General features: G+C 42.3%; 1 long non-coding RNA gene across 1 annotated transcript in view; it reads left to right on the top strand.

Annotated features, from left to right (window-relative positions):
* Positions 1-21,944, top strand: part of LOC140846455 (uncharacterized) — a 76,379-nt gene extending 54,435 nt beyond the window's left edge. The window contains exon 3 of the long non-coding RNA XR_012125550.1: positions 20,730-21,944. This is a non-coding gene — a long non-coding RNA (uncharacterized lncRNA). The remainder of the gene's footprint in view (positions 1-20,729) is intronic.
* The last annotated feature ends 949 nt before the right edge of the window (positions 21,945-22,893 follow it).

Here is a 22,893-nt window from a genome sequence, read left to right as displayed (position 1 = left end):
AGCTGGGCCTGAGAACGCTGCCCCTCCCCACCTGGCATGGATGAGGGTTAATGAGGTGGCTGCGTGGCATCCTAGATTTACCCCTGGGGAGTTCAGAGTCTTGTGTGGCTCTGACAGTGTGGGCCACTCTTTCACATATTTTCATGATTCTTTCTTCGCTGAATTTCTATTTCCTGAACCCAACCTTGGACACATGGCCTGACAGAGGAGGTCTCTGATGCTTTGGGGCTTAAGATTAATGGTGCTAATAACTTCTATTTAAACTATTTACCAAATGTCTGTTTTGCTGAGCGCTTTATAGGCATTATTTCATTCGCTTTCATGGCAACCACATCAGAAATGAGGCTCGGAGACATTTAGTGAGTTGTCTAAGATCACCCAGCTAGGAAATGGCAAAGGGTTGCAGTCTTGTCCTGCCTGACCACAGCCGGGACTCTGCTGGGACTCTAAACTCACAGATGTAATTATGGGCTCTACACAGAGTCACATATGATTTTAACACCCAAACACTAGGCTTTCTCAGATCTCCCCTTTTTAAAAGCTTTTTATATTGAAAGTTTTAATCATACAGAAAAGTCACAGAAAAGAAAATGAACTCCCATCCCCCAGACTCAACATCTACCAACAATTTGCCCTAATTACTTCATCTATCCATTTCTTCTTTTTCCTTTCTTTTCCTATAACACTTTAAAGAAAATTCCTGACATTGTGCCATTTTGCCCCAAAATGTTTCCATATGTAGCTCTAAAAAGGGGAAAAGGAGAGTGGTAAGGGGAATTTCTTACAGAATCACAAAACCAAACACCTAACGCATTAAATTTCTTAACATCACCTGACACCCAGTAAGTCTAATTTTTCCTCATGTCTCAAAAAATGCCCTTTTACATTTGGGTCATTTAAATTAGGATCCAAACAAGATCCACAGACTGTATTTGGTTTCATGTCTCTGATATCTGTTAATTTAGAATCTCATCTTCTTTTCTCTTTTCTTTGTCAGTGGTTGTTAAACTATGTCCATTGTCCCTCAAAACGTCCCACAATCTGGATTTGTCCCATTGGTTCCTTGGTGTATGTAACTTGTTCTTCTGTCTCTTGTATTTCCTGTAAAGATCTAAGATGAGCTTCATTTTTTGGCAAGAACGCCACACAAATGGCATAGTGTCCTTCTTATCTCGTCACTTTAGGAGGTTCATGGTATCTGACTCTCCTGATTTTAGTGCCAAGAAGCATTAATGTGTTTAGATAGTTTCCAATGTTTTGGTGGCTGATAGAGACGAAGGATAATAATATTTAAGCTCCACATTGTCTTGGACTATCTGCTGTATTCTCTTGAGGGCTGGGTCTGAAGACCATTCCCAGTCATATGGGGGAAAATGAGAGTTCTTTTGCTTCCCTAAGGCTGAAGCCTTGGAGGGCCCTCAAACCCCCTCCTTGTGGGAGAAGAGCCACTCCTGAGGTGTGGCAGAGGAGCTCTGGCCTTTATAGGTGCAGGCAGCCCTTCCCTGCATGCTCTCCCATGGGTGTGGTTCACGTTCATGAGCTAACAGTCCAGGAATGAGAAGGCGCCTGGCTGCTGCTGGCACCAGAGTGGCAGCCCAGAGACAGGAAGTACGAGACAGAAGTCAGGAGCCAGACACAGACCCTGCATGCTGGGGGAGGCAGCCGGAGGAGAGAACATGGGGAAATACTCACACCCTCAAAGAAAGTAAGCAGGAGGACACAATAAGTTGGCAGAACTTAGACTAAGGAAAAGGAAAGTTTGAAAGATGCCATGTAAGGAACTTAATTCAGAGTGAAGGATTCTAGCAAAGCAGAGGAAGAGGGCTTGGGACTTGGGGATCTGTGTGGAATTCAGCCAGAAGAGCCCTGGAATAATAGTCTTAAGGGCCCCTGTAAATCAACCAGCCCACCCCTCTATTTGCAGGTGAAGGCACTCGGGTCAGACCAAAGAGCCACTTATTTAAGGATGACACAGGGTTACGGTTGCATGAGAACCTAGTCCCCAGGCTCTCTCCAAGCCCTCCACACTCCACTGCATGGCACTGGCATCTTCCTCAAGGAGCAGTGGCTAGATGGGGAGAAGTCTGGCTGAACTGAGGTGGAGGAGGTGCGGCCTGAGAAAGCAGACTTCATTTGTGGTAAACCAACTCAAGCCGACCTCTGTAACTAAGCTGTATGCCTGTAATTTGCTTACGTTCTTATAGCTTGTACCCTGTTATACCTCCCACTGTGTGACTAATTAGTACAGATGATGATATGCTGTGGATTAGAGTTACTGTAGAAGGTGCCAGACAGGCTATGGCATTCCATGGTCTAGATTTTAAAATGATACCACTGCACACCTAAATCCATTATCCCATTATATCAGTTAAGGTTGGAGAACAGGGATAGACCCAGACACTTCACTGGACCGGAGTGTTGCTGGGTGTTCCTTGGTAAGTGGTGTTCTGCTTGAGCTCTGGAACCTTGAGTCAGTCACCTATACCTTCTTTGCACTTTGCAGAGGAAGTAGCATGGAGTAATAAATGGTACTTAATAAATGTGGTTTGTTGCAAAAATGAATAAACACCCAATGAAGTGCATCATCTTAATCACAGACTTATATGAATACATACCTCCTCACCCATCTCAGCACTGTGTTCCAGAACAGTGGTCTTTAGCTGTTGATTGCTTACTTGACCCACACCTCACCTACTGAATTTTTAAAATTATGTATTCTTTCTTTCACTGGTATGTCAATATCCAAAAATTTACATAAAAAGTTTAAATATGTAGTTATAATGGATGTAATTTCCAGAGTGTTTTAAATATTAGCATTTTAAAATAAAATTCTTAAATCACAGTTTCACATATATTTCACAAAGGAAAAGAGTTAACCATACTTATTAGATACACAACATCATCCATTTAAAAATGTATGAACAAATTCTTCTGTATGATTGGAAATCTTATATTGTTTCCTTTACTCTTTGAAATTGTATTTCTCTAGTAATTTTCTTCAAGCAAAAATGTTAAGGAACATAAAGTTCTTATAACTGCCATAATCTAATTGTCAAAATTATTATTCTGCATTAGGTTATAATAACAATTATCATTAGTAAACAATTGAGCAAAACAATATAAAATATTGCACATTTTGATAAGAACATTTTAAACATAAAAAGTACCAATATAGACCATATCCTGGGTCATAAAGCAAACTGCAAGAAATTTAAAAGATTTGAAATATTATTTAATAATAATAGGATTTCTTTAGTACTTAATAGTATTAAAAATAATATTTAATAACAATAGAGTGTGTCCTCCAACCACAGTGGAATCAAACTAGAAATCAGTAACAGAAAGATAACAGGAAGTCTCAACCCAGTTCTACATAATCCATGGGAAGAAAGAGAGTCTCAAAGGAAATCCAAAAATATATTGAACTGAAAGAAAATGACATAGAGCAAGCATATCAAAAGCTATGGGACACAGCTAAGTAGTGCTGAGAGGGAAATGTGTAGTACTAAATGCTACATTAGGAAAGAGAAAAAAGCCTCCTATCAATAACCAAATCTCCCATCTCAAGAACCTAGAAAATGGAGAACAATTAATACCCAAGGGCAAGCAGAAGGAAGGAAATAATCAAGATAACAGAAGAAATCAATGAAGTTTAAAAACAGAAAAGCAATAAAAAACATTTGTGAAATAAAGAGCTGGTTCTTTGGAAAGATCAGTAAGACTGACAAACTTTACCAACAAAGACCAACAAAGAAAGCACAGGAGCAAAAGATACACATGACCAATATCAGGAATGAAACTGGGGATATTACTACAGAATCGGAAGACATCAAAATAATAATAAAGACATCCTACAAATAGCTCTACTCTCATAAACTTGACAACATAGATGAAATGAACCAATTCCTTCCTCAAAAAACAAACTTTCATGTAATTACAACCCACCCAAAATGAAATAGGTAACCTGAATAACTACCATAATTAATAAAGAAAATTAAATTTGTAATTTTGAAACTAAAAAAAAAACCCTCCAGACACAAATGGTTTCTTTAGAGAATTTTACCAAACATTTAAAGAATTAACACCAATTCTGCACAATCTCTTCTAGAAAATAGAAAAGGAGCAAACACATTCTACTTCTTTTTATGAAACTAGTATTATCATGATACCAAAACCAGACAAAGACAGTACACAAAGAACAAAAGAAAGAAAGTTAGCTAAAGACCAATAAATCTCATAAATTTAGGCAAAAATTCTTAATAAAATATTAGCAAATAGGATTAAACAATATATAAAAAGAATTATACACCATAACCCAGTGTGGTTTATTCAGAAGATTCATGGCTGATTCAATACTATTAAATCCATGAATGTAATCAACCATATTAACAAGTTAAAGAAGGAAAATACAATCTTATCAACCAATGCAGAAAAGGTATCTGGCAAAAATATGCATTCATGATAAAAGTTCTCAGAATGAAAAAAAAAACCAGGAATAGAAAGTAACTTTGAATTGATGAAGAACATCTATAAAAAACCTACATCCAACATTATACTTAAAGGTGAAAGACTAAATGCTTTCCCCCTAAGACTAGAAACAACACAACAATGTCTGTTTTTCACAGCTTTTCTTACAGTGCTGGGAGTTCTTGCCAGGGCAATAAAGCAAAAAAAGAAAAATAAAATGATCCATATTTGCAGATGACATGATTGTGAAGAAAATCTTAAGACATCTACAAAAGGCTCTTAGAACTAATAGAGACGTTTGGCAAGGTCGCAGAATATGTATAAACAAAAAAATCAATCAATTGATTCCCATATACTGGTAATAAACTAGTGGACACCAAAATAAAAGATTTAATACCATGTTACAATTTCTCAAAAAAAATGGAAATACATATAAATTTAACAAAAAATACATACAGAACTGCACACCTGCAATTATACATTCCTGATGAAAGAAATCAGTAAGATATAAATAGAGAAAAATGTTGTGTTTATGTATTAGACAACTCAACATAACATGCAAATTCTCCCCCAAACTGGCATACATATACAACACACTTCTTATCAAAATCCCAGCAAGATTTTTGGTAAATATTCAAAAGATTATTCTAAAATTTATATAGAAAGGCAAAGGAACTATAGAACAGCCAGAGCAACTTATAAAAGAAAAATAAAGTGAAAATAATCATTGTATATGATTTCAAGACTTATTTTAGAACTATAGTAAATCGGTAATCAAGATTGTATGTTATTGTTGGGAGAATAGACAGAGATAAATGCAACAGAAGAGAACACAGAGACAGACCCACACAAATCTGCCCAACTTCTTTTTGACAAAGGTGCAAAAGTAATTCACTGGAGGAAGGACAGCGTTTTTATCAAGTGGTTCTGGAGAAATTGGATAGCTATAGAACATATTTAAAAAAATAAAGCCTCAACTTAAGTTCACATCTTATTCGAAATTAACTCAAAATACATCACAGAGTGAAATGTACATTGTAAAACCATAATGTTTTTAGAAAAAAATAAGAAAATCATCAGGATCTAGAGCTAAGCAAAGAGTTCTTGGATTTAACACCAAAACTGTGATCTGTGAATGGAAAAACTGATAAATTAGACCTTTTCAAAATTTAATACTTTTTCTCTTCCAAAGACCCTGTTAAGAGGATAAAAGTCAGGCTATAGACAGGAGGAAAATATTTGCAAAACAATGAAGTACTAGTATCTAGAATGTATAAAGAACTCTCAAAACATAACAATGAAAAAAAAGCAGACAATCCAGTTAGAAAATGGGCAAAAGACATGGAAAGACATTTCACTAAAGAGAATATACAGATAGCAAATAAGTACATGAAAAGATATTTAACATCATTAGCTCTTAGGGAAATGAAATAAAAATCACAAGATATCATTACAAACACATCAAAATAGTTAAAATAAAATACACTTGAATCAATAAAGCAAAGAGAGCCTCTCTCACCACTCCAACTTCATACTGAAAGTCCTAGCTAATGCAATAAGACAAGAAAGGAAATAAAAGGTAAACACATTGAGAAAGAGAAAATAAAACTTTCTTGCTTGCAGATGACATGATTGTTTATAGAAAATTCCAAGGGATAAACAAAAATCAAGCCTTATGGAACTAGTAAATAATTATAGCAAACTTGCAAGATAAAAGATTAATATACAAAAGTCAACTGCTTTCCTATGTACTATCAATGAATGTTTGGCATTTAACAATTTGAAAACCCACCACCATTTACACCAGTGCCCCCAAAAACTAAATGCTTAGGTATGAATCTAACAAAGTATATAAGAAATCTATATGAGGAACACTATAAAACTGATGTAAGAAATCAAACAGGATCTAAATAAGTGGAGAGACAGAACAGTGCATAGATAGGAAGTTCTTCCCAAATGATCTATAGATTCAAAACAGTCCCAATAAAAATCCCAGCAGGTTGTTTTGTGAATACTGACAAACTGATTCTAAAGTTCATATGGAAACACAAAAGACCTGGAATAGCCAACACAATGTTAAAGAAGTAGAACAACGTCAGAGGACAGACACTACCTAACTTCAAGACTTAACTGTATGCTGCAGTAATCGAGATAGTGTGGTGTCTGTGAAAGTATAGACAAGTACATCAGTAGGACAGAACAGAGTTCAGAAATAGAGCCACACAAATAGTCAATTGATCTTTGGCAAAAGATCAATGGCAAGTCAATGGAGAAAGGATAGTACTTTCAACAAATAATGCTGGAAACAACTGGACATCCACATGCAGAAAATTTAATCTAGACAGACCTCATATGTTTCACAAAATTTAACTCAAAATAAATCATGAGCTAAATAAAAAATGCAAAACTATAAAGTTTCTGGAAGATTATATGGAGAAAATCTACATGATTTTCAGATTTGGCCATGACTTTAAATACAACTCCAAAAATAAATTTTGAAAGAAAATTTGAAAAGGTGGACTTCATTAAAATTCAAAACTTCTACTCTGTGCAAGACATTGTTAAGAGAACAAAAAGTCAAACTGGGAGAAGATCTGCCAAACACACATTTGATAAAAGACTGGTGCCTAAAATATACTAAAAATCACTAAAACCTAACAGTAAGAAAGCAATCCAATTTCAGAAAGTGGACAAAAGATCTGATAGACACCCCACCAGAGAATTCGTACAAATTGTAAATAAGCACATGAAGCGCACATCATACGCTTGAGAATTATAAGTTAAGAAAACAGGTACTACAAACCTATTAGAATGGTTAGAACGCAAAACACTGACAACAAATGCTGGCAAGGCTGTTGAACAACAGGAACACCTATTCACTGCTGGTGGGGACACAAAATGGTACAGCCGCTTGGAAGACAGGCAGGCAGCTTCTCACAAAGCTAAATATAGTCTTTCTGTACAATCCAGCAATTGCACTACTTGGTATTTATTCAAATGAGTTGAAAACTTGTGTCCATTCAGAACTCTGTGCACAAATGTTTACAGCAACTTTATTCATAATTCCAAAGAATAAATGTCCTTTAGTGGGTAAATGCCACATACAGGGCCATGTGCATACAATGAAATATTCAGCACTAACACGAAATGGGTTAACAAGCCATGAAAAGATGTGAAGGAGGCTTTAAAGCATATTCCTAAGTGAAAAAAAGCAATCTCACAATATGATATTCTGGGAAGGGCAGAATGACGGAGACAGTTAAAACTCAGTGGTTGTCAGGGATTTATGGGGAGCACAGGATTGTTGGAGCAGTGAAACTATTCTAGCTATATGAATTCTGGAAAAGGCAAAACTATAGGCATGGTGAAAAGATCTGCGGTTGCCAGGGACCTAAGGGGAGGGAAGGATAGTGCAATAAAACTATCCTGTATACTGTATTTTGACACTGCAGTGGAGAATGCATGACATTATGCATCTGTCAAAACCCACAGAATTGTACCACAGGAAGAGTGAATCCTAATGTAAACCATGGGCTTTAGTTAGTAATAGTATATCAATACTTGTTCATCAATTGTAACAAACATACCACATTATTATATGTAATGCAAGATGTTAATAGTTGGGGAAACTGCTAGGATAGGAGAAGAGGGGGAAAGGGTGAAGTATTCTGTCTGTACTCTGCTCATATTCTGAAACCCTAAAACGGCTCTGAAAAGTAATGTTCATTAATTTTTTAAAAACACTTAAATCTCCCGTAAAGAATTCAAAAAAATTTATGTGGATACTCCTCCTTCAAAGAGGTGGAGATTAACACCTAACCCCTTGAGGGTGTTCTGACCTTGGTAACTTGTTTCTGAAGACTAAAGTATGGAAAGATAGAGAAAGAGTAAGTTGCCAGCAAAGAAACCTGGCCAACACTCCCCCGCCTGTGGATCAAGGTGAACATCATCGGTCACGGTGATTACATGTCCTTTGAATGAAGGGAACATCATGTCCCCTTTGTGATAATCCTCCCAAAATTCCATTACCCCAGTCTAGCCATGAGAAAAACAAAACAAATTTAAGTTGAGGGATATTCTATAAAACATCTAGCCAAAATACCTCAAAACTGTTAAGGTCTTCAAAATACAACAAAAGTCTTGAGAAACTATCCCAGAACAGAAAAGGCTAAGGAGATGTGCCAAATAAAAATAGTGTGGCCCCTGGATGAAATCCTCAAACAGAAAAAGGACATGGGACAAATGAGTGAAATCTGAATAAAACGTGGGGTTTAGTTCAAAGTAATGTGTCAGTGTTGGTTCATCTGTTGTGACAAAGGTACCATAAAATGTAAAATGTTGACAAGAGGGGGAACTGAGTGAGGGGCACATGGAACACTCTATACTGTCTTTGCAACTTTTCTGTCCATCTAAACTGATTCTAAAAGTGAATGTGTTACAAAATAATGTGTAAAAAAAAAAAACGACACAACCAAATGCTGGTGAAGATGGAGAAAAACTGGATCGCTCATGCACTGCTGGTGGGCACATGAAATGGTGCAGCCACTCTGGAAGACAGTCTGGTCAATGCAACTACTACATGACGCAGTAATTGCACTCCTGGATATTTCTGCCCAGTAAATGAAAACTACATTTACACAAAAACCTGTAGGTTTATGGAGGCCTTATTTGAACTAATCCTCAACTAGAAACAACCCAGATATCCTTCATCGTGTGAATGGCTGAACTGTGGTACATCCATAACATGGAATATCATTCACTAATAAAGAGGAACAAAGTGTTGATACATCCAACTGAATGCATCTCCCCAGGATATGAGGAAGCCCCAAAGGGTATGTAGTGCATGATTCATTATATGACTTTATTGAAATGATGAAATTGTAAAAATGGGAAAGAGATTAGTGGTTACAGAAGAACAAGGATGGAAGGGAAGTAGGTTGGCTATAAAAGGCACCATGAAGAATCCTCATGGTGACAAATATTCTCTACATCGACTATACAGACGCCAATGGTTATGATATGTACTACAGTGTTGCAAGACGTTACCACTGGATAAAGCATACACAGGATATCTGTGTATTATTTCTTACAATGATCTGAGAATTACAATTTGAGAACCTGTTTTCTCAAAGTAAGTTTAATTAAGAATTTTTTTTGTTAGAAAATTATCTCTTAATGAAATGTATAAGGCTTTGATTTTTAATTGTTTTGTCTATCCATGTATGATACTACTTTTATTAGCATTAGAGAGCTCCTTTTCCTGCTTTTCATTTTTGTGGAAGTAATGCTGGGAAACTTTGTTCACATAAATAAGTTTGGAAGGAGTTTTATTATAGCAATATGATTTAACTCTCTGAACTCTTTCCAAGTACTCTGCCAAAAATAACATACTGCTCTATCAGCAAGAATTATTTTTAATAATCTATCAGCTGACAACTCGATTAGGTCCTTCTCTGATATCACTGAAGGCAAAGAATTGGAAAACATTTCACTTCCAAATATCTATTATCCAGTCTTTGCGGCCATTAACTTTCTGTGTCTGAGAAGTCACCCAAAATGCTTTACTGAGACTCATCAAATGATTATTAATTGTCCTTGTTACTCTTTTTCTTAGAGGCACCTTTTAATTTGATATACGTAGTTAGGTAAATTAAAATACTGTTCATTTCAGTACACATTTGCCAAAATTTTTCTTGTCAAAGTATTTTATATTCTCACATGCTTAATTTTTATTGTTATCAGACTGTCAGAAGCCACAGATTTAACATGTTCAGTTTATGAATAACATCTTCATTTTAGCCTAATCATTGAAGGCAGTCACCACTGTAGAATTAATCACCCAGAGAAAATTTATTCTCTGTCCAAAAAAAAAAACCCTTAGTCTTCATTTTTCAATCCTAGTCAGTGTGTGCTAATATATGTCCCCATGACATTCTACATTCTGATTCCAATAGATAGATAGATATGATTGATGATAGATAGATAGGCAGATAGGTAGATATTAATAAAGAGAGAGGACTTTAAGTCTTCCCATGGATGAAACAAGGTACCACCACTTTTAATATTTCCTTTCATTCCCTTTATTTTCATGAGATTTGCATGAGGGCAGTATGTTCTTTGACAATCAAGGGGGGGATAGATGGGGAAATTCATTAAACAAAAATTCCACTTTTACTGCCTCACTATACTGTATGTCTGAATTAAAAATATCACCTAAATGGGGCAAAATACCCTGTTTCTAATGCCCTACTTTGCCCTTTAGTATAAGACAGAGAAAGACACAAAGTTTCAGAGACTTACGTTGTCTTCATTAATACTTTTGATGTGACGGAGCTTTTTCCACTTGACCTAAAGCACCATATTAAGTTTTAGGAAGGGTGAAAGTTAATACATTATTCTTTTTTTGTGGGTGGACAAAGACTTATCAAGAAAGAACAGGTGAGACTAAAGGACCTGCCTGTCCCTCAAAGTGCAGGTTCCTTGTCAAGCACATGAGTTATAGAGAAGAGTAGAAATGGAAACGAGGATCTGGAAAATGACTCCCTTAAAACAATTCATGCCTGGAAATCCCTTGGAAAGTCCTCTTGTCTCCTCAGGGACATTCACACCCCAGGTAGTAAATCACTCTTTTCTCTTGCAACCCACACACAGAATTAAGCATTTAAAGACCTAGAATGTCTTCTAAACTTATCAAAGACTTTCTCACCCATCATTCTGCCACTGTTTGAGCCCTAAGCAATGAACACACGGGAGACCAGTGCTGAAACTTACGGCTAGTGAGTGCAATGGCAAGATGCTAAGAAAGAGAAGTATGAGTCCATAGAGAGGCTCATAGACCACAAGAGGCCACATAGACACACAGGAAGCAAACACACCACACATGAAATGTCCATAAAAACACGGCAAAGATATTTATACTTCTTATTGGAATGGAGGGAGGAGACTGCTGGAGGGGTGGGTTGAAAGAACTGGAAATATGGGATTCCAAAGACTAGGGAAATTTCAGAAGGAGTTGCATTTGTCTCAGAGACTCAGAAATGGGCGCAAAGGAGATTGACGGAGTAAGTATAACCAGTGGACTATACCTTTTAAAAACATCCACAGCTATCTCTTGGCCAATGAAAATGTCTTACCATCCTTTCTTATCCACAGATAAGATTTTGTTTTTGAGCCAGAATTCTATATTCAAGATAGGAGAGAGAGAAAGGAAGAGAGAAGGAAGAGAGAAAGTTCTGAGGGAGGGAGGACAGAAAAAAAGAAAAGAAGGGGGAAAGAAAAGAGGGAAGAAAGAAGACAACCAATTTGTCATCTCCTTGGAATTTCAGCTCAATTTCTAGACTGGTGGTAGTCAAAGGGATTACTTTATGCTAACGTGTTAATGGTTTAGAACAGTTATACCCTCCAAAGATCCCTTCCAGCTCAAAAGCTTTGTGAAATGTGTACATTAAGGAATCAAAGTTAAAAAAAAAAAAAGAAGTAAGGAAGACTAAAGAAAAGGAATGTGGGAGATGAGTGGTTCTCATCACTCAAGAAATCCAATCAGGAAATTCCATGTAGTAGCAACTTATTGAGCACATCCATAGGGCCAGTAGATGCCATCTGCCAGTAGATGGCGGTCTTCATATTAACTGACTTCACCAGAACAGCCTTCCTTACTACCAGCTTGTATTTGTAGTTGACTTAATGTATAGGTGGAATGGGAAGCTATATGCATGCACAGTGTAACTGAAGAACCGTAGGTGAGATCTCCACCTACTCAAAGTTAACTCCCTCACAGACCTTGCCATTTTTTGTCTAAAATTCAAATTTATCCAACCTTTTGATTGGGGTGGGGGGTGGGGGCCGATTGCAGGTAGGAAGAGGAACTGAGGTTAGTCATTAACACTTTAGACAGAACTAATTGGGTATATTAACTCAGAAGAAAAAGGACCTTGAAAAAGTGTAATGAAAGACTGGTAAGCTCTGAAAAGAGGATCTGCACAGCTTCGGTGGTTGTTCACGTTACACATGGACATTCCATGTGTAACCTGGAGTGGCATGTCAGCACTGGGCACCTGAGTTATAGCCTTAAAAAAAAAAAAGAGGTAAGAAGTAATGGTAGATTGGAGCAGATCAATTTGGCCTGAGGTCAGGCCTGAACACCCCACTGTTGGAGGACCAGCCTCACCATCATGAACACCATTACACCTTGGCTGAGGCCAGAGGCCAGCTAATTCCTCATCTACTCTGCCTACTTGTCTGATTGTCTGGTCTGATGCCCATGGCCCTGGATCTGTTTGGACCAGCACCTTCGTCATCTCAAGGATGGCCTGAGAAGTGAGGGGACGCAGAGAAAGAGGAATTATACAGATGGCCAAGATGATGAGAAGCTTTTATTGGTACAGTATCTGTACAGTATCTGTTCCGTGGTAAGTTGGAGGAGAGAAGACTCGTATTCAACAAGCTACTGTCTTCAAAGACTCCAGTGGCTGTCATGGAGAACATGTCACACACATTCTGTGCAAGCCCAAAGGTAGAACCAGATTTATAGAGAAATCAGTCATAATGCAACATAAGGAAAATTTCATCTTCTGCAATGATGATGATAATAACAGTAGTAACTCACACGCATCGAAATCACCTGGTGCCTGGCACCATGTTTCACATGAATGATCTTATTTACAATTACAACATTCCTATGAAGTATTACCATTATCTTCACATACAGATGAGGAAACTGAGGTTTTGAGGAGTTAAATAGCACACTCAAGGGAAATTTGAGTATTTAACTGCTGAGGAGGCTTCCTCAGACTGAACGGGCTGTCCTGAGAATCAGCAAGTTCCCCTACACAGAGGAGCAGACATCATCAGGAACGCTGTGAAGGAGGCTCATTGAAATCAAAGATCTTAAGTGTCCTCCCGACCCTTAGGGCACATGGTTTCTCATTCAAATGTGCACGGTGTATCCTAGGAACTAAGACCATGTTAATAAGGGTTGGGGGTGGTTGGAAAGAGGGCAGAGGGGAGGAAAACTTCTGAACAATTAGTTTTTTTTAAAAGCACAATTGTAACAGGTACTATCTTAAAGGAAGGGAAAGTGCTATGAGAAAATTCAATAAGGATAAAATCTTGTCCAAGGAATCAAGGGAAGTGACTTGTAAGCGCTGAAAGCTAGGTCCACAGGCAAAGAAGCAGGAGGAAAAGAGGGAGGAATGTTCCAGGCACAGGGAGCAGCCTATGCAAAATCCCCAGGGCAGAAGGACCTTGGCTTAAGGCTCAGAAAGGCCAGTGCAGCTGGAGTCCGTGGGACAGGGGGGCTGATCAGAAGTAATATGTGGCCAAGAAAGCAGGTGGGCCCGTATCATGCAAGCAGTTGTAAGCCACGTTGAGACTCTATCCTTAGAGCAAGAAGAATTCTCAGCAGGGGAGAGAAATGATGAGCTCTGTTTTCAAAGACAACTGTGAAGGCTGTCTGGACATTGGAAGGTAGCGGACCCAGAGCAGGAGACCAGGAGGAGACGGGGGTAGAAATGGGAAACTGTCCTCTTTCCAGAAGGCTCAAAAGCTGGTGCATCTTCCTGAAGAGGAAGGAAACCCAGGGAAGTTGGAAGATGGGCCTGGGATCTGGTGTAGGTCCCCACCAGGCTGAAGTGTCAGGAGCTGTCCTTTCTGTCTACACTTTTCCTGATGTTTTCAAATCTGCATTCGGCAGTTTGGGAACAGTTGGAGCAGGCCACGCTCAAGGGCTCTGAGCTCAGGGGCACCTTTCCATCATGAAACTCTAAGTGGCCACTACCCCTGCCTGCCTGTGGCCACTGGCTCCCTCCCCACCACCCAAGAGGAAGGTGTGGGAAGCTGGAGCTGAAGACTAAGAAAGTTAGGCAGTGACTAGGGAGTCAGAGAGAAGGAGAGTTCATTCTCCAAAGAAAAATACCAAGTCAGATGGTTACTCTAAAGGCACAAAAGAGTTAAGAACTGATGACTAGTACATGCAGATCTGGCAGATTATGGTACTGACAAGCCATTCGGTAGGAAGAACAAAGTTCTCTGAATTCGGAAAGCTCCATCTATGTCTGGTTCCCCCCGACCCCAGCTTACGGGGTGGCCTTAGATAAGGCTCTTGACCTTTCTCAGTTTTCTCACTCCCAAACAGAGGTAATAGTATTTGTCACTTTTATCTTGTAAGGTTGCTGTAAACCTCAAGCTCGAAAGAAAAGGGTTCTGAAAGTTAAAATCTTGAGACACAAGTGAGGTGTTAGGACTTATAATCAGACGACAAGGTTGGGAAAGACAGGTTCCAGCTGCCCATAATGTCCTTAGTGCTTTTCCTTGGAGACCAAGCTTTCATATGCTTGTTTAGTACGGCAGAGTCTCATCTTACAGTCTCATCCCCCCCAAGTCATTTTCCACAGCTCGCCCCTCACCTGCCCCTGCTCCCACAAGCCCCCAGATTCTTAAGACCTTTGTAGCTGAGACACTGCAGAAGTATCTTCAGTCAAGGAGCAGCTTTCCCTATTCTCTGCTAAAGTCACTTAAGAAACCCCTTGAATACAGGAAGTGGCTACTACATTTAAGTCAGTGTTCCAGCGATGTTTAAAGAGGGAGATCTTTAACAGTACCAAGTGGGAAAACGAGTAGGATGGACAGTGCAGTAGGAGTTTTTGTTTGGATTTGAGCTTTCTAGAAATTATTGACACCTAACCTGCTTGGTTAAAACAGCACCCTCCCCTGGCCCTGGCCAAGGGCACATGCCCCTGTTTCATTCTCTTCAAACATTTACCATGTCTAAACTTTTTTTTATCTATTTGTTCATTGTCCATCTCTCCAGTGAAAGGAAATCTCCTTAAGTTGAGAAACCATGTTTGTCTCGTTCAACACTATACCTCCAACACCTAAAACTGTCTGGCTCAGTAAATATTTGGTTGAATGAATGAGTGTTGACTTTTTTAAAAACTTTATTATCTTTCTCTGCCCACTATAACACAAAATCCATGAGAGACGGGACCTTGACTCTGCTGTTGGACATCATATCCTCAACACTTAGAGCCTCATGAACTGGACATGTATTTGCTGAATGAATGAATGGATGAATGAATGCCGGAAACAAGTATAGGCTGAGAAGTCCAGGAAGAATTCCTGGAGAAAAGGGAATCTGAGCTCATCTTGGAAAGATTTGAGTTTGGATATCATCATCATTTTAATCTCATTTTTCCATGAGATCTGATATTAATAATAATGAGCTAACGTTTACTGAGTACTTGCTATGTGTGGTGTTACTTTGGGCACTTTATGACCATGTTACATATTCTAAACATATTTGAACAGCTTATAAGTCAACCTGAAACAGTTTTCTGCATTAAAAAAAAAAATCTTAGTTTTGACACATTCTTGCTGTGGAAGTCAACCATTGTTCCAGAGATGCTCCAAACAGCTGCGGTCCAGAGGAAGCTCCTCCCACCTGCTGTTGAAGCAGCTGGTGGGTTAAGAGAGACCACCCCAGACCCTACAGCTCTCAGCAGCTGCTTCAGTGTATGGAAATTCTGCTGCCCATTGAATCCAACAGACGAGAACAGGCGAATGGACTTGGCCACTGGAATGACCTGTGTGTGTCAATCCGAATGTGGAGGACATTTTTAATCCCTGAAGGACAACCAGGTAGCACGGTTCAGATGAAACATCTTCAAGAGCTGTAGTAAGAGCCTCTCTGTGTTGTCCCTGCTGCCAGGTACTAAGAGGACTGCCCAGCTGCTGGGGTGTAGAGGTCTGTGGGTATGGCTTTGCCGTCCCTTAGTTAACATACTTTCTTCAGCCCCTTGTGAGGCTACAAAGCCAAATCTCTAGATCTGCAGGATGCTGGAGCTGGAGAGAGCCATAGGGATTATTTAGACCAAGCCTGTTAGAAGGATGAACTGCTCCTTAGTTGGAGCCCAGAGGGACTTGGCATTTCTCCGGGCCACATAGCTCTCTGATGGATGGCAGCTGAAGAGTCAAGCCTCTGAACCCAGTGGCCGCTGCTATTGTGTCAGTTTTGTACTAGATGGGTTTTTGCAGTATTATCATTGGCAGTTTTACTGTTTATACCTTTTTTCAAACAGCAGTAATTCCTATATCATTTAATTAATTAGTATAATTAATAAACAATGATACCATTATTAATATTATCATCAATCAGACAATTCTTTGTTAGATTTAGTGCTAAGGGTTTTATTTAACATTAACATTCTTAGGATAATATGTTTTCATTTACTCAGAACAATGGAAGTTTCAAATCAGAAAGAATATTGTATAATATTGAAATTACAATTTTTCTAGAATTTAAAAGGTAGTTAATTACTCTCAACACAAAAGCCAAACAATTAAATTTTCCTGGGAGTTAGCACAATATAGTAGAAAATCTCAGGCTTTGGAAACAGACGACTTGTGTTATATAGATTCTAGATTCCCCTGTGTTCTAAACGTATGACCCCAGGCAAATTGCTTAACCTTAGCTTCAGGTCTATCATTTTGAAACTGGGGGCAAGAAAATTGGATCTACATGCTTTGTACCCTGCTGCCCTGTCACCCTGGCCACACCAACTTGGACCAGAGATGGGCCCTGCAATCCTCTATAGGATGCCAGCTGTCCGGCTGGTGGGACAGTCACTAACCCCTCAGGGCCCCTGGAGGGGTGTTGGCACGTAAGATGCTTTGAGCGGACACAGAGAGGCGATCCTAAGCCTAGAGATACAGAGAGGGAATGGCAGAGTCATTAGTAAATGGCACAGACAAGAATGGAAAGGAAATCAGCTTTCTGGTAGGAGCAGTGAAAGCAAATACGATCTAGAGGTATTCAGAGAGAAGGCAGTCATCCAGGCCTCGAGGCAGGGAAGCCGCCAGCAGGCAGACATGAGGAAGATGGGAGAAAAATGAAAAGAAGTTGTGAATGGTAGCGGGAGAAGCAGGCCAGCAGGCAGGGAAGAGGCATCCACAGAAGGGACAAGTTCCTAGTTGCATTAGGATCCCTTCAGCTGCCGTGGCCTCGGGACCCCCCACAGGCAGCTGTGGCCCTGCTGTCTCAGCATATTCCAACAGCTGCTTTTTAAAATGAATTCCGGGTATCTTGCAGAGATAAACAGAGAAAAAACAAATGGTGGTCTTTCCCTCAGGGACTGCTAATCTGTAGTTCTCATAAAAGGAGAGCTAATAACACTGCAAAATACAATCACTAAACCCACGTGCTTTGGAACTGCACAGAAACGGGCTCTGTTCCCAGCTCTGCCATTTGCTGGCTCTGTAACTTCAGGAGGAATCCTTGATCTCTCTGATGCTCCTCATCTGCCTCTAAAAGGCACAGGAGAGCACCCAAGCCAGGCGTTACATGAGCAATGCCATCCATGGGCCTTCCCCCTATCCCAGCCACAGCACTGCTGTCATTCACGGTCCTGCTGGACTCAGCCTGCTTTCGCTCTGGGAAGTGGGTAAGCAGAGGAGGGAGTGACCAGGAAATCACATGAAGAAACTGCCTCCAATTATCACAGAGGAGGGGGAACCAGAGCCCAACTCAGTAACAGGAGAGTTCCACCAGTCCCTGCTGGGGTCCATTAGCATTGGCCCACAGACCACCGTAAGCTGCACTTTCTTCTGCTTGCAGCCTCTCTGTGCTCAAGAGGGGACCTAGGGACAGACTCACTCCAGCTGCAGACAAGTTCCTAGAAAGTCCAATGAAATGGATGTCATTCCTTTGCTGTGAGTAATCAGCCCCAACAAAGCCCACTGGTATTTCCGCATCCATTCCCAGTGCCCAGAGCTGGGCCCAGCAGCACAGCTGCCTAAGTGGGATGAGCTCGTCAGCACTTTGTCCTGGTTCAGCCTTCGGGACAGACTCCTGGCCTGGAAGTGGGGAGGCACTCTGAAGTTCATCTCATCCCTGCACTTGCCTCAGGGCCCAAACATTTTACAACATGGGTGTTTGGGGATCCCCTGTAACCCCTCTGAGTGGGGACCAGGGAGCCAGGGCAGGGACAGGAAAATGATGTCCCTTTCCTCCTTGCCTTCTTGATCTTCCACTAGAAGGGGCTGCAGGACAGGGGGAAGAAATGGAGAAACAACAGCTCAGCTCCCCATCTCCCCCCCATGAGGTCTCCACCCCACCTTTCTCCTTTCCATTCCTTTGGTGTCCAGGCCAAGCCATCCCTGCAGCCTCCCTTTCTGGGTCACCATTCCTGACCCAGGAATTCTCTCCAAATAGTGGCCACGGGGCTTACCCTAGCCAGGAGTGCCTGTGGGCCCAGGTGGGTGGCCTGGCAAGCCTGTCTTTTGCCTTCGCTCATTTGTCGGCACAGTGATGGTGTTATCACCCTGTTTTGACCAGCGAGGACACTGAGCACCTGGAATGACTTGCTAAGGATCCTGCAGCCGGTCTGTCCACTGTCTGGACAAAACCTTCTGCAACCTCCAGGCCAGTTTTCAAACAGCAGCTTCAGTTGCTCCCTGTTCCTCTAACTGCCATCCAAAAAGAAAGAATAGCACCCTCACGGGCCACAAGCCACAACAGGAAGAGCTCTAAAGTGTCCTCTCCAAATGCTGTCACTCGCCTGGGTCCCGAGTGGAATTTTAAGGCAGGCATTCACATTTCCTAGACTGCAGCCTCTGGGCAGGACCAAGCCCTCTGCTTGCACTGCCTGCTGTAAATTCTGGAAGCAATGGCTCTGGGGAGTGCCATGGGATGCAGGACCCAGGAGTTGTTGCCCCTCAAACCTGGTGTCCTGTAAGCAGCTCAGATTTACCAGCTCAGAAAAGAAGATTCTTGTAAGCACACAGTTGCCTGTGGTCAGGGGGATGATCTCAAACGGCTCCTAGTTCCTGGGCCAGCAGCCAGCTTCTGGATGGTCAGAAGGTGAAATTTGAATGCTGGTGAATGGGAGGCGGAAGTTCAGCAAGGCTGAGTTAAGCCCATTCATGAAAAAGATCTAGTCTCACTTCCTTATTGCCAGGAGTCGTGAGTGAGAGAGTGAGTGAGTGAGTGAGTGAGTGAGTGAGTGAGTGTGTGTGTGTGTGTACACATGCTGCTTTCTGCTCACTTTTTCCCCTCTCTCCACAAATCTAAAGTTCATCCTCAGGAAACTGCCAAAGAATGTGTTGCTGGCCTGTGGTTTGCTGAAAAAAAGAGAAAGAAAAAGGGGGAGATTCATACAAAGGCAATACCCCGCCCGTGAGAACCTCGTTTCCCTCCCGTGCTCCCACACGCACGCGCACACACGGCGCAGGCCAGCACAATACGGAAGCACGCGGCCCACCAGTCCGCCCTCCTGTTCCCAGGCCACATTGGCCTCCCTGAGCTGTTCCCCCTCCCAGGCCCCCTAGCTCAGCGGGTCCAGTCAGCCCTGATGGAAGATCAGCCCAGTCATAGGTGGGCTTCCCGGAGGGGAGCGTTCTAAGGTTAACCTCTAGGCTTTCCTGCTGGGGAGGAATTTGCTGCTAACGTCAGCGGGCCCGTGTCACCTCTGGTGGGCCATGCCTGTCCCTGGCGGCGCGATTCCCAGCTGTCGGAAGGCCACCGTGTGGCTGGGAAACCCGGGGCCAGTTGACCTGGTGGAGTCTCCTTATCTGTAAAATAGGATGATAATATCACCCTCCTCAAAGGGTTGTTGCAATGATCAGGCTAATGTACCCAGAGGCCTCCCAGCTCCGTGAGGAAGCGGTGGGGGGCACGGGGAACACTGACCTCTGCAATGGGGCTCACTACACTGGGGCAGTCTTTCCAAACAGCTGCGCCTTAAAGAGACCAACGCTGCTGCGCCTTTTGAGACTCAGGAAAGATAAAATCGCCTTCTTTGCCTTTAGAAATAGAAATGGGGTGGACTACCAAGAAAAATCCACGCACAGCTCAGTGTGACCCACTCTCTGATACACTGGGGGGCCACAGCCATTTGCGTGAGAAAAAAGATGCCTCTGAGAGGAGATTAAACCAAAGTCCCCAAAATGATTAACTGGCGCAGGAGACTGGAGTGCCAATGGCTCTTTGTCGTCTCTCCCAGACTCTAGCAAGAAGTGCTGACCCACAAGGGCACCCACAAGGATTTCAGAGTCGTCTAAGGAGGCGCCCCCGTCCCCACAGCAGAGGCCCCTCGTGGGCTCGGCAGGTGGAGGAGCTCTTGGGGACTGTCCCTGCCCGCGCTGCGTGTGCCCCAGGAAATCACGTTCTCGCTGACCCTGCATGTTTGTAAAGCACTGTCGTGACAGTTCTTAGTCATGACGTCCTCCCAATGAGGGAGCAAAGGCACTATTATCTCTTCGTTTTCCAGATGGAAGATTAATGCCCAGAGAGATCCTGGCGGTGGAGTTCGGCGCATCTGGAATTCTCCAAGCTGCTCCCTGTGCCTCGCAGGTGGCTTCTCCCCTGACAGTACAGATGACAGCAACAGCTATTCTCATCCTATCCCGTCCCACTTTATCCTTCACCGTGTTTGGCAGAAGCTTCTGACCACCTTTCCGGAGGGGCTCCCACAGGAAACGGACTATGCCTCACCTTGCCCTGGGTTTGGGTTGACCCGAGGTTTGGCCCTGCAGTTAACACCCACCGGGTGCTTTCTAGAAGTCAGGGGTACACACACTCCAAGCCTGCAGACCCAGGCGGAGGAGGAGGGGTTCCCAGCTAAGGAATCACACTGCCTCGTTTCCGTCAGTCCCCCTCCCTTCCCCGGTGTCCCCAGGCCATCCATCGTAGTGAGAGAGAGGAAATGTCTGCCCTGGGTTCAGCTCCTCCACCCTTGTCTCAGGGCAGCTCATAGGAAGAGGGGGTTGGAGTGACTGTAGCTTTGGAATAAACCAACCGTTCAGTGGCAGTGCTCCTCCACCCAGCTGTCCTTCCCACCTGAGAATTATCCATCCTCCCAGCAGCAGCTCTCCCAGGACCCACCCTGGCCACCACCCAGCAGATGCTGCTGCCACGTCCAGAGGCCAGAGAGATCCATGACCAGATGGGGGGCTTCCAGGACATCTCCGCCAAGACAATGAAGATACCCGTGGTCACAAGGCCCTGGTGTGTGGGGCCGGCACTAGACACACTTCCAAAGCTCCCTAAAAGGTCTTCCTCCAAACTTCTTCATTCCCCTCTCCTTCCCTAACTGTTATGAACTGTCTTTTATGGAACATTCACTCTGTGCCAGGCACTTACACAATTACCTTATTTAGTCATTCTAGTGGCCCTGCAAGGTAGGTACTCATCCCTTCTTATGGATGACAGAGTAAAAGCACAGAGAGTTTAAGTAACTTGGCCCAGGTCACACAGCTGTGAAGTGGCAGAGATCAGATTCAAATCCTGAGACTCCAAAGATTATGTTTTCAGCATCTACACCAAGCTGCCACTGAGTACTCCCTGAATCTTTCTTCCCTCCCACTAGACCTGCCAGTTTCAGGATCCACCACCCTCTTGTAACAACTAGTGTGATTCACTGTCCTCTTCCCTGTCAGGAATTCTCCATTTGTTCATTTCACTCAGTCATATTTGAAGTAAAGAATCGGTACCTACCATGTGGTCAGCATGTGCTATGTCAGAGGGAGAGAAAAATACTGGAAACACTCTTTCTAATTTCTGCTAGATAGTGGTCACTAGGAGGTGTGCAGCTTGGAGGGGCACAGAGTAAATACAGACCTTAGGGGAAAGGAGATCACCTGGTTAGCTCAGGCCTATTGCCTTCCTGCCTCCCAGTTCTGAAAAAACTGGTAAGCACCAAGAGTGAGCCGTTGTTCAGAGAAAGACAAGGTCCCACCGGCTGTCTGGGGAGGCGTGGCCTTGTTGCAGTGCGGGGCCGCTGAGGGCCCTGGAATGAAGGCTGGTGACCATTTTGAGCCAAAAGAATTGAAGCAAATGCTTAGTGCTGGTTAGGGGACAGTAAATCCAAGAGACACTCAGGAAGGCTGGCTGTGTGCAACAGAAATTGTGGCTTATGCCAAAGAGATACTGAGGAACTGCTGGAGAAGGTCTAGTCTTCATCCTGCAGGCCATGGAGAGGTCTCGGCTCACCGCATGTGTCATGAGGCCATATCTGGGAGCACAGGGAGGAGGGGTGAGCTCCATGGCTGTCTTGTGGCTGCAGGATTCCCAGCAGCTGGTCCCGCATCTCTGGGGATGAGAGAGAAGGATGACAAAGAGCTTCAGTGTTGGGCAGACCAGGATTTGAGCCCCAGCTTCACTGTTTCTCATGGCATGAGCCTAAGCAAATGTTTTCCTAACTCCTCTGAACCTTGGTTTTGGTACCTAGAACATGGGTGTAATAATAACCTGCTCCACAGTGGTGTTGTAAGAAGTAAATGAAACATGTGTATGAAGAATTTAACACTGCCTGGCATAAACAAACACCCCAGACTGGCAACTTATTTTCTGCTGCCCTGGTGTGTGTGATTGCACCAGTTCACCCATGAATTGTAAAGTACAAAAATGTGATTGTGCCCTTATAGACTATCTCT

Source organism: Manis javanica, chromosome 15, assembly GCF_040802235.1.
Source record: "Manis javanica isolate MJ-LG chromosome 15, MJ_LKY, whole genome shotgun sequence".
NCBI lineage: Eukaryota > Metazoa > Chordata > Mammalia > Pholidota > Manidae > Manis > Manis javanica.
The sequence above is the reverse complement of the archived record's forward strand: the minus strand, read 5'-3'. Positions and strand labels throughout refer to the sequence as shown.